The sequence below is a fragment of the Syngnathus scovelli genome, chromosome 11, assembly GCF_024217435.2.
Source record: "Syngnathus scovelli strain Florida chromosome 11, RoL_Ssco_1.2, whole genome shotgun sequence".
NCBI lineage: Eukaryota > Metazoa > Chordata > Actinopteri > Syngnathiformes > Syngnathidae > Syngnathus > Syngnathus scovelli.
Window position 1 is genome coordinate 16,113,708 of NC_090857.1, and position 11,424 is coordinate 16,125,131.

Consider the following 11,424-nt stretch of genomic DNA (forward strand, 5'->3'; position numbering starts at 1 on the left):
CCGGTCCGTTGTGGTGAAGAGAGAGCTGAGCCAAAAGGCAAAGCTCTCAATTTACCGGTCGATTTACGCTCCTACCCTCACCTATGGTCACGAGCTATGGGTCGTGACCGAAAGAACGAGATCTCGGATACAAGCGGCCGAAATGAGTTTTCTCCGCAGGATGTCCGGGCTCTCCCTTAGAGATAGGGTGAGAAGCGCGGTCATCCGGGAGAGACTCGGAGTAGAGTCGCTACTCCTCCACGTTGAGAGGAGCCAGATGAGGTGGCTCGGGCATTTTATCAGGATGCCTCCTGGACGCCTCCCTGGGGAGGTGTTCCGGGCATGTCCCACCGGTAGGAGACCCCGGGGACGACCCAGGACGCGCTGGAGAGACTACGTCTCTCAGCTGGCCTGGGAACGCCTTGGGATATATATATATATATATATAATTGTTATTAAATTAAATAAACAAAAGTACTGCATGCCTTTACATGCAGATTCTGGTATTGACTAATAATTTATTTTTATTATAGTTAAAATTACATGATATATCACATGTCAAGGGAACATGAATTGTTTTTTATATTCACAATGATAGAAACTTACTTCAAATGAGTGATTTCATGCTGTAAAACATGGATTATAAAATGTAATTGTCGGTGAATCAAGATGTTTGTCATGATAGAGGCTTATCAAAATCTTCATGCTAAGCTGTACATCTGGATTGTATCCGTATGTGCAAAACATGTAAATTCACCAAAATGTTTAACTCTTCCTTTAAATATCTTTACAGGTCACAACTCAAACTGAAAATTGTGATTTCATAACCCCAGATGTGTCGGAAATTACTGGCAATGACCTGGTGGATTCAGCTTCTCCCATTGAAAAGGAACCGTCTGTGTCTGAAATGGTAAGAAGTGGTTTAATACATTATTTTCTAGGAGAAAAGTATTGAGGATATTGACACAGTTTATTGTTTGCAAGGTACATACGTTGTGTGTCTTTATTTCAGACCAGTGTGCAACAGCTTTCCCTTCCCTTGGATATCTCTGATGCTACTGATGATGATGATGATGATGATGAGGATAAAGATGAACAAAAAGATGAGGACTATATTGAAGAAGAAGAGGACGATGATGATGATGATGATGAAGAGGAGGAGGAAGATGACGATGAAGAAGCAGAAAAGGGAGGGATCTACAAAGAGCCACCTTCCAAAATCCCAAGGAAACAGGTTTCCCTTGAGCTGGACATGTCAGATAAGAAAGAACAGCTTGCAGAAGTGTCAAGCACTTCGTTAAAACCCCTAAAGGCAGTAAATTATAATGGTAATGGTAGCGACATTCAACGAGGTATTCATGTTAAAATGTCCTCAAACACTGCCCATCATCGTGTCTATGATAAGAGGAATTACTGCCTTTATTGCGAGAAACCTTTTGCAAAAATTGCAAGGCATCTGATGCAGAAACATTGCGATAAACCTGACATAGCTAAGGCACTGATGCATAAGAAAGGCTCAAGCCAGCGTAATTGTTTATTGACCAAAGTGAGGAATCAAGGAAACTACCAACATAACTGTGAAGTACTAGCATCTGGAAATGGACAAATCGTGCCAAGAAGGCAAGCAACAAATCCCTCAACAGCTGCAGACTATTTGCCATGCAAGTTTTGCTTTGCTATGTATGTCAAATCTGACATCTGGCGACATATCAAAATTTGCAAATTGCGAGTGAAAGAAGATGGACCAGTGAGGAGAAAAGTTCAAGCTGCTTGCTCCATGTTGTTGCCCACTGACACCTCCATTTCCATCGGACTGAAACGGGTTCTTGGAGACATGACATATGATCATGTTACTCAAGTGGTGAAAAGTGACACGCTGATAATCTCACTGGGAGAGAGGATGTTTCTAAAAAATGGCGAGTCTAGCCGATATCGGGCAGACATGCGCAATAAGATGAGGGAACTTGCCAGACTTGTCCTAGAGGCAAGGGAAATCGACAAAGACATTGTCTTTCTGAAGGATTTAATCCACCCAGGGAAGTTCAACACTGTACTCAAGGCTGTGAAAAGTATGAATGGGTTCAATGACTTGACAAACAGATATGCCGTTCCTTCAACACCGGTGAAACTGCGCTATTCCCTTGTTACGGTGGCACAGATTTTGCAAGGAGAGGCTCTGCGTCAACAGGACCACGGCTTACAGGAAAGAGCAGATCAATTCCTGCGATTAATCGAAATGGAGTGGTCAACGCTTGTGTCATCCAATGCTCTGAAAACACTTTATCGGAAGAAATGGAACAACCCCCAAACACTGCCCTTATCCGAGGACATCAAAAAGCTTCGTGATCATCTGAAATGCCTTGAAGAAGCTAACAAAAAAGCTCTCATCGACCATCCATCGACAAAGGCATGGAGTGAACTGTCTCAAATAACTCTGACACAGCTTATAATATTCAATCGGCGTCGTGAAGGAGAAGTGTCGCGGATGGAGTTGAAATCATACCTAGACAGAAACAAGAAAAGCATGCAGGATGACATTCTGAACAGTCTATCCCCTTTGGAGAAGAATCTGTGCAATCATCTCACCAGGGTAGAAATAGAGGGGAAAAGAGGCCGCAAAGTTCCAGTGTTGTTCCCTCCTGATGTCAAGGAATCTGTGGATCTTCTCCTCAAAACAAGGGAAGAGGTTGGGATTGCCCCAAACAACCCCTACATCTTTGCCCGCACCCATTTTGGTTCTGAGGGGAATATTCGTGGATGCGATACTCTAAAAAGATTTGCAGAGGCCTGTGGAGCAGAACGGCCAGAAAATATAACGTCCACAAAATTGCGAAAACATGTGGCTACTGTTTCACAGCTGCTAAATCTAAAAAGCCATGAGCTTGATCAGCTGGCAACTTTCATGGGCCATGATATTGAAGTCCATAGGGAATACTACAGACTGCCTGAAGAGACCTTGCAAACAGCAAAAGTCAGTAGACTCCTCTATGCCATGGAAAGTGGAGTGGGGCAATTCAAAGGACAGACCTTGGAGGGCTTAATGCCAAACATAAACTGTAAGTATAGGGTTTCAATAACTTGCTACACTTATTACTAAACAAAGCAAAGGAAAATGACTTTTAGTGCACAAGTATTGATTTAAAATATTTAGTTTCAGCTGAAGAGGAGCCGGATGACTCTGAGAGGAAGGACATTCCGTCTGAGAGGCCCACTCTCAAAAGTCAAGAAAGTAAGTTTTCACTGAATATTCATTCATTATTTACATCTGCATTGTGACTTTCAATCACAATAAGTGCAAACGTCTTATCGTTGATCATGTGATTTCAGAAAACTCAGAGGAAGGTAAAGAAACAGTTGCTACTTCAAGAGAGGCAGTTGGGGGACAGCCATCTAAACAAAAGGGTGTGTTAGTGTAGTGACTCTAAAATATATTGTCTCCTTGAAATCAAACACTTTGTTTGACATTTGTTAACAAGGAAAATGGATGACTAATAATGCCTGTGTAATGTGCTTGTTTAAGAAGATTGAATGATAATCATTTCCATCCATCTATTTATTCACTTTCTTACTTTCTTTGTTTATTTACAGTGAAATCCAGAAGACCCTGGTCAAAGACAGAAAAAAACATTATCCAATGTCATTTGAAGCAGTTCCTGACAGAAATGAGGGTTCCTCGAAAGGAAGACTGTGAAAAATGTTTAAATGAAAATCCATCACTCAAAGATCATGGACGAGACTGGAAAGCCATAAAATTCTTTGTACACAACAAAATTGCATCCTTAAGGAGAAATGTGTAATAAATGAGTGCTAAGTTTGTCTCTCGCTGTCTCTTTCCACCCAACCGGTCAAGGCAGATGGCCACCCACCTGCAGTCAGGGTTTGTCCGAGGGTTCTTCCCGTTTTACCTTCCCTCCGTTGCAAAGTGCAAAGGGGGGGGGGGGGGGGTTATTGGGTCTCTGAGTATAAAAAATATATAGTTTGGTCTTAACCAGGTCTATCATGTCAAACAGTGCTTTATTTTACTTAGTGTAACATTATTTTTTTTTTTTGGGTGGGGGGGGTGAAAGTCACTTGTTTTCTTTTTTTGACAGTAAGAAAAAAAATGAAACACTCACCCTAGTCTTGGCCTTTTCCTAAAACTGAAGAAATAAAAGGAGCATGCAGTGAATACATTGGATAACAGGTGATTGGCTATGGGTTTTGCCGTGAGGCGCGGATAGCACGCTTTCCTAATTGTGGACCAAATCCAACAACCAGCGTGATTGATATTTCCAGTGACTGGGAATTCTGGAGAACCATTTAGTCGACTAAGACTAGAATTTATATTTAGTCGACTAAAACTAGACTAAGACTAAAAGAGTCCAGATGACTGACATAAAACTAAGACTAAATAGCATTGTAGTCTAACGACTAAATACACACTTGCAATTAACACTGTTGTACATAAAAATTCATCCATCCATTTTCTGCACCATTTTGTCGCAATGGCGGTCACGGGCGTGTTGGAGCCTTTCCAGCAGTAGGCGGGAGACACCCTCAACCGGTTTCCAGCCAATCGCAGGGCACACAGAAACAACCAACCATCCGCACTCGCAGTCCCACCTTGGGGAAATTTGGAGTGCTCAATCGGCTTTATCAAGCATGTTTTAGGGATGTGGGAGAAAACCGGAGTACCCGGAGCAAATCCCTGAAGCCTCGGAGAGAACATGCAAACAGGGAGGGTCAGCGGGGGAATTGAACCGGCACCCTTCTAACATAACACATGCTAACATATGTAAAGATTTTACGATGCAAATGTCCCCTCTTCAATATATAAACTTTGCGCAAGTCCCCTCTACGATAGGAAAACATCGCACCAACAAAAAATGAAATGTCGGAAAAGTGCCCTATTCAATAAGTATAAATCAGCTTGAAATTCAATAAAGCAGAGTGTGTAATATTTTGTTTGTCTTGAACATTTTACAATGCACATGTCCCCTCTTTAATATATAAACTTCGCGCAAGTCAACCTCTATGATAGGATGACATTGTACCAGCAAAAATAACATGTCAGAAATGTCAGGTATGTACATTATTTGTATGGACAGAAAAGTGCCCTATTCAGTCTGCAAAAATCAGCTTGAAAGCAGAGTGTGTAATATTTTGTTTGTCTGAACATTTCACAATGCACACGTACCCTCTTTAATATATAAACTTCGCACAAGTCCCCTCTACGATAGGAAGACATCGCACCAGCAAAAAATGAAATGTCGGAAAAGTGCCCTATTCAATAAGTATAAATCAGCTTGAAATTCAATAAAGCAGAGTGTGTAATATTTTGTTTGTCTTGAACATTTTACAATGCACATGTCCCCTCTTTAATATATAAACTTCGCGCAAGTCAACCTCTATGATAGGATGACATTGTACCAGCAAAAATAACATGTCAGAAATGTCAGGTATGTACATTATTTGTATGGACAGAAAAGTGCCCTATTCAGTCTGCAAAAATCAGCTTGAAAGCAGAGTGTGTAATATTTTGTTTGTCGGAACATTTTACAATGCACACGTACCCTCTTTAATATATAAACTTCGCACAAGTCAACCTGTCTTGACAATGTACCAGCAAAAATGAGATGTCGGAAATGTCAGCTATATGCATTATTTGTATGGACAGAAAAGTGCCCTATTCAGTATGAAAAAAAATCAGCTTGTAAGCAGAGTGTGTAATATTTTGTTTGTCTGACATTTCACACTGCGCATGTCCCCGCTTTACTATATAAACTTCACGCAAGTCCCCTGTATGATAGAAAGACACTGTACCAGCAAAAATTAAATGTCAGAAAGCTTTGTCAGATAAAGGCAACAGGTAAACACAATTTGTATGTCCAATCCGTGCATTTTTTGACTATAATAGATTCATGAAAGAGTTCAAAATGATCTTCTGTTTTTCTTAATTTTTAAAAGTATAAATCTCCTGAAGTATTTCTGAAGTATTTCCTTTAAAACACACATTTAATTTAGTGTTTATTTCTTTTTAAGGGTATAATTAACTTAATTAATCACCTACAATGTTAAGCTTGAAACTTCACTAAAGCTGAGTCTGAAAGGCTGCCTAAGGCAGCGGTCCCCAACCTTTTTTGCACCACGGACCGGTTTAATGTCAGACAATATTTTCAAGGACCGGTCTTTGAGGTGTGGCGGATAAATACAACAAAAATAATATGATATGACCTGCATGAAAACGTTGGTATTTATTAAATATAATAATAAACACGAATCCACTCTACCTGTTTGCTTCTACAGCAAACTTTTTTTCTCTTTTTTTTAAAAAAGAGAAATGCCCTCTTGAATACGTAAAAATCAAAATCAATTTATTATTTGTATTTAACATTTTGCTTGTCTGTATTGACTGTATTTTTTGACAATATTAAAGTCAGAAAGGACTTTAAAATGTTTTTCTGTTTTGCTTAACAAGCTATTAGCAATCCATTTGTGAAACAATGAATACAGGCAGCTCTACTGCAGTACATGGATGTCCTCCCTTTGAGATGTAAACGTCACTCAAGGAGGAACGTCCCCTGTTTGTAATTTCCTCAAATCAAAACATTTTGGTTTTTTTTCAGTAATATTATGACCAAATATCTTCAAAATAATATTTCTGTTGTGTCTGTGTACTGTTAAAATGACTGGAACCTAAAGTCCCCTGTCAACAGGATACTACCATGCGTCCCCTGTGATACCGCTTTGCGTGTATGTGTGTGTGTGTGTGTGTGTGTGTGTGTGTGTGTGTGTGTGTGTGTGTGTGTGTGTGTGTGTGTGAGTGCGTGTGCGTGCGTGTGTGCCTGTGTGTTCATGCGTGTGTGTGTGCGTGTGTGTGTCTATTCCATGGTGTAATGGTTAGCACTCTGGACTCTGAATCCAGTGATCCGAGTTTTAAGTTTCAGTGGGACCTCAAATATTTGGTCATATAGTATTTGATAAAGTAGTCACATGTTCTCCAAGTTACAATGTCAACTGGTGGAACTTACTTTAGATCTTGGATGGTTTTAAAGCTAATGCTCTTTTGGATTACCGTGTAATCGGTCGAGACCGGCTTCCTGCTTATCCGGCTGGTGCTGACGGGTCCCTCGCCTTGGCCTCGCAGCCTTGTGCTCGTCGGAACCAACGACCTTCGCCGTGCAAGCCCCGTGGTGACCATCTGCACGTGCCCCGACTGGGTGCCCAGGGTGCCTGTTTTGTGATGTTTTCACCGATTCACGACCACGGTCCTTTGAGCGCCGTTGAACTGGACTGCCCTTTCACCTGTTTATGGACCCCGTGGAGTGTATTTTGTGTGTTTTGGGGTGTTCTCTGATATTGAGGGGTGCTAGTTGGCAACTGTTACATTTTTTCCTTTGTCTTTTTGCTTTGGTTTGCTGTGATGTCTTTGTGGCGCCGTTGTACGGTGCCTTATGAGAGCCTATTGAGTTGCGCTCATGCCATCTGTGTGTCTTTTGTGTACCCGCTCTGTGGTATGGGTTCTTCTGGGGCCTGAATTTCCCCACCCCCGGATCAATAAATGTTCAATCAATCAATCAATCAATCAATCAATCAATCAATCAATCAATCAATGTTTGCATGCTGTGATTGTGAGCAATACAAGTTCAAGTCTTGGTGGAACTTCCAATTTGTCAAAGTCAAAGTCAAAGTCAGCTTTATTGTCAATTTCTTCACATGCCAAAGACACACAAAGAAACCGAAATTTCGTTCCCCCCTATCCCACGGTGACAAGACATGGCCCACAACAGACAAACAAGTAAACAAGTATAACAAAAGCGTCCCGAATAAATAATGAATAAATAACAACAAATAAATAAATAAATAAGAGGAGCAAAAAAAAGGAGCAAGTGCGCGTACAGCAGACATTCCAGAAAATAGCGCAACAGTGCCGCACGCTACGCAGAAGGGGGTAGCGAGTTCAGGGCCCTAACAGCCTGGAGAAAGAAGCTGTTGGCGAGTCTGGTGGTGCGGGAGCGCAGGCTCCTGTACCTCTTCCCAGAGGGCAGAAGGTCAAACAGAGAGTGAGCCGGGTGACTCACATCTCTCGCAATCGAGGTTGCCTTGCGGGTGAGATGGGAGGTGTAAATGTCCTTCAGGGAGGGGAGCGAAGCACCAATAATCTTACCAGCCGTATTCACTATGCGCTGCAGGGCCTTCAAGTTCTGTTCAGTGCAGTTACCACCCCAGACAGCGATGCAACTGGTAAGGACGCTCTCAATGGTGCCACGGTAGAATGTAGTCATTTACATGGAAAAAAAAAAAATGAAAATTCCAATTCAGTACTTTGTGTACAGCCCTATGAGTGTGTAAGCCCTGCCTCCACTACTTTTGTCACTTTCGTAAAATGAGCGCTAGTGCATTGTGCTCAGAAAAAATATGCTCCTCCTTCTGCCACTGCTAGGGTTCTATGGTGTAATGGTGAGCACTCTGGACTCTGAAGCCAGTGATCCGAGTTCAAGTCTCGGTGGGACCTCAAATAATTTGTCATTTAGCTGGGAAAAATTTACAGATGGCAGCAGCTTGTGGGCTGCCCCATGAAATCGTATGCTTCCCTACACCTGAGGGTTCCATGAGCACTCTAGAGTCTGAATCCAGTGATCTCAGTTCCAGTCTCGGTTGGACCTCAAATCTTTGGTCATATACAGTCATATGCAAAAGTTTGGGCACCCCTAATCAATTTCAAGATTTTCTTCATAAATCCTTGGCTGTTCGGATCAGCAATAGCAGACAGACACAGTGATATTTGAGAAGTGAAATGAAGTTTATAGGAGTTACAGATTTGTCAAGAAGAATGGTCCAATATACCTTCAACCAGAATCCACACTCTCATTGGAAGCTATAGGAAGTGTTTAGAGCAGTGGTTCTTAACCTTGTTGGAGGTACCGAATCCCACCAGTTTCATATGCGCAATCACCGAACCCCTCGTGAGTGAAAAAAAATACATATATGCCTCATAAACTGTATACATTGAGGATGGGTCGACTTCCATGCAGCACAACCAACGTGTGGAAAATATTATGCACACGACATTTCTTCTCGAAAGCATGGCTTGAAAGAAGGTCCAAAGCAGACAAACTCCAAACAGCAGAAGATGGCTTGATTCCATCGACCTCTAGGTTATGGGCCCAGCACGCACCCGCTGTGCCACTCTGCTGCTCAGTGCTAGAAGTTCTTCAAGTCCTCTAATCGGCAAACAAGCATTTGGTTCCAACTCGCAACTGGATTCTGATTGTCACTCATATTGTTCATTACATTATGAACAAAGCTCAGTCGGGCAGCACTAACCTGGATGCTGGTGGAGAAACCAACTTTTTATCCACTTTCATGTTTTAATAGAATTGTCAACAAAATTCAATGTTGGAACTGCAGCTGGTAGGTAGTGTGGCTGAGCGGTCTAAATTGCTGGATTTAGGCTCCAGTCTCTCCTAAGGCGTGGGTTATAATCCTCTGTCAGTTCCGTACTATTCTTCTGGCCCAACTCTTCGGTGCAGCCGTTGTACATATGATACCCTGGAAAGTTCTTGGCGAATTATCAATCTTTGCCTTTCATGTTCATCGGGACTACCCTTTTAATAGGTACCTACACTGTGTAGTTGGATAGAGACTGGTCAAAGGGGACACATATATGCCTCAAGAACTTCATGCATTACTGCGAGTGAAGAAGAGTGAACAAATAAGTCGGCAGACAGGTTTGCCGATTTATTAGTGCCCAGAAGAGCAGCACTCTGTTCCGTACTGTAACCTGTTAGGTTTGTTCCCAGTTCTTTATCTTTAATGCTCAATATGCTAACAGTAATTACCAAGAGGCAGCCTTCACAGTTTAACTATTTAATGTATGCCAAAATGATCGATGCACAGCTGTGGAGCCTTTTCTGCGAGATGCAAAAGAAGGTCCCTCTCCCAGCGCCAAGGTTCCTGCTCTTATACTACTCTGGCCGCCTTCCTGCAAGGAGGCGACTCTGCCTAGCCTGTGTGATAATGTGTGACCTTGTCGTCTTAACCGAGAGCGACTTCTACATATGTGCAAAGGGTGTCATAGAGTAGAGAAAGCTAATAAAGCAAGAGAAGGGTTACAGCGATATAATGGCATAGCTCACGCTCCCTAGCTAATCACATGTGCCAAAGAGGCCTATTCTAACAAACCGTTGGTGAGAATGGGTAGACGGGGAAGCCTGTAAGCGTGTCCCTCACTCGCATACTCCATCGCTTCTCTGCCTTTTGGCTAAGATCAAGTGTAGTATCTGTTAGAGATTTGTTCACTCCAACTTATTTTGCAAGAACCACACGGGAGACAAGCAAGTTCTTTTAGACACCTGCAGGTGGAGAGTTCACACGTTGAAGGAGTGAAGTCTGAAGCTCCCCCAACTGCAAGGACATATTTATTAAGAGAAACAGAGTGGGGGTATGGGTAGGCTGAATAGAAAGCCCTTGTCCTCTAGTCTAAACATCTCAGGGGATGTTTTACGATCTTGTGATAAGGAGGACAAGGTAAGGTATTTATTACCTGTTGCATTCCAACATAATCCTATGATAAGGATACTCTGTAAAACCCTAACAGTATCTGTTCTTGGGTTTGGGGGATTAAGAGAGCTGACCGTAGAAGAGAGAATTTTAACCATAAAAGTGGTGATTTTACCCTTGCTTTTACTAATCAGTTCTGTTTTCATCCCAACAAGTAAGTTGCTTTTAGAATTGGACCGAGCCATTTTTTACTTCACCTGGAAATCCAAGTCAGAGGGACTGAAGAGGGACACCATGAAGAAAAAGAAAAAAAACGGAGGAGAAGGAGTCCCGGAGTTAAACCTCTTCCTCGGTAGAAGATATGTTGCCCTGCACCTGTGAAGCGCGCTTTGTTACACCAAATGCACCGAAAAGCCAAGCAATGACACGATTCCGGATGGGCTCATACCTTTGGAAAATAAAGCTAATACCCACCGACCAAAGAATTCCTGTGTCTTTTAATCTGTCACCTTCTTATTCCTTAGTCAAGAAGTTTTTGAAGAACTTTAAATTAGAGCAAGAGAATAGTGAAATTTTAACAAATCACAGGTCTATGATCTCTGTCGTACAGGAGCAGGAAGCGGCGTGTCCAGTGCACGGGCTTGCATTCGGCGAGCCCACAACAGTTTGACACAATGTCAACCACCGCGCCCTCTCGAAACAAACTCCGGGACCTGTTACGGGTGGTGGCCCATGATGTCCTCCAAGTCAGGTCCGTTATGCACTCCCGGGGCATGTCAGCGCTCTCAACGTGCCCCCGACCTGGCTGTGGCGCCCAGGAGTCGGTGTTGCACCTGCTCTGGTAGTGCAGGGCTGCTGTAGACTTGTGGGCGACCTGCAATTCCCGGCAAGGGAAGCGCTGTATGCAGACCTTGTACTCTATGGGGTGAGCCCATTGAAAATCAAGCAAGAAGACTTTACAAA

At 42.5% G+C, this 11,424-nt stretch overlaps 1 long non-coding RNA gene, 1 other non-coding gene and 1 pseudogene across 2 annotated transcripts; all 3 read left to right on the plus strand.

Moving 5' to 3' along the window:
* Nucleotides 1–573: 573 nt before the first annotated feature.
* Nucleotides 574–3,795, plus strand: LOC125977309 (uncharacterized). Its single transcript, XR_011087789.1, has 5 exons — nt 574–889; nt 992–3,035; nt 3,131–3,208; nt 3,307–3,381; nt 3,568–3,795. It is a non-coding gene; the product is annotated as an uncharacterized lncRNA (long non-coding RNA).
* A 4,606-nt stretch (nt 3,796–8,401) lies between these two features.
* trnaq-cug (transfer RNA glutamine (anticodon CUG)) lies at nt 8,402–8,473 on the plus strand. Its single transcript has one exon. It is a non-coding gene; the product is annotated as a tRNA-Gln (tRNA).
* A 1,729-nt stretch (nt 8,474–10,202) lies between these two features.
* On the plus strand, nt 10,203–10,285 carry LOC125977943 (U2 spliceosomal RNA; annotated as a pseudogene).
* Nucleotides 10,286–11,424: the final 1,139 nt, after the last annotated feature.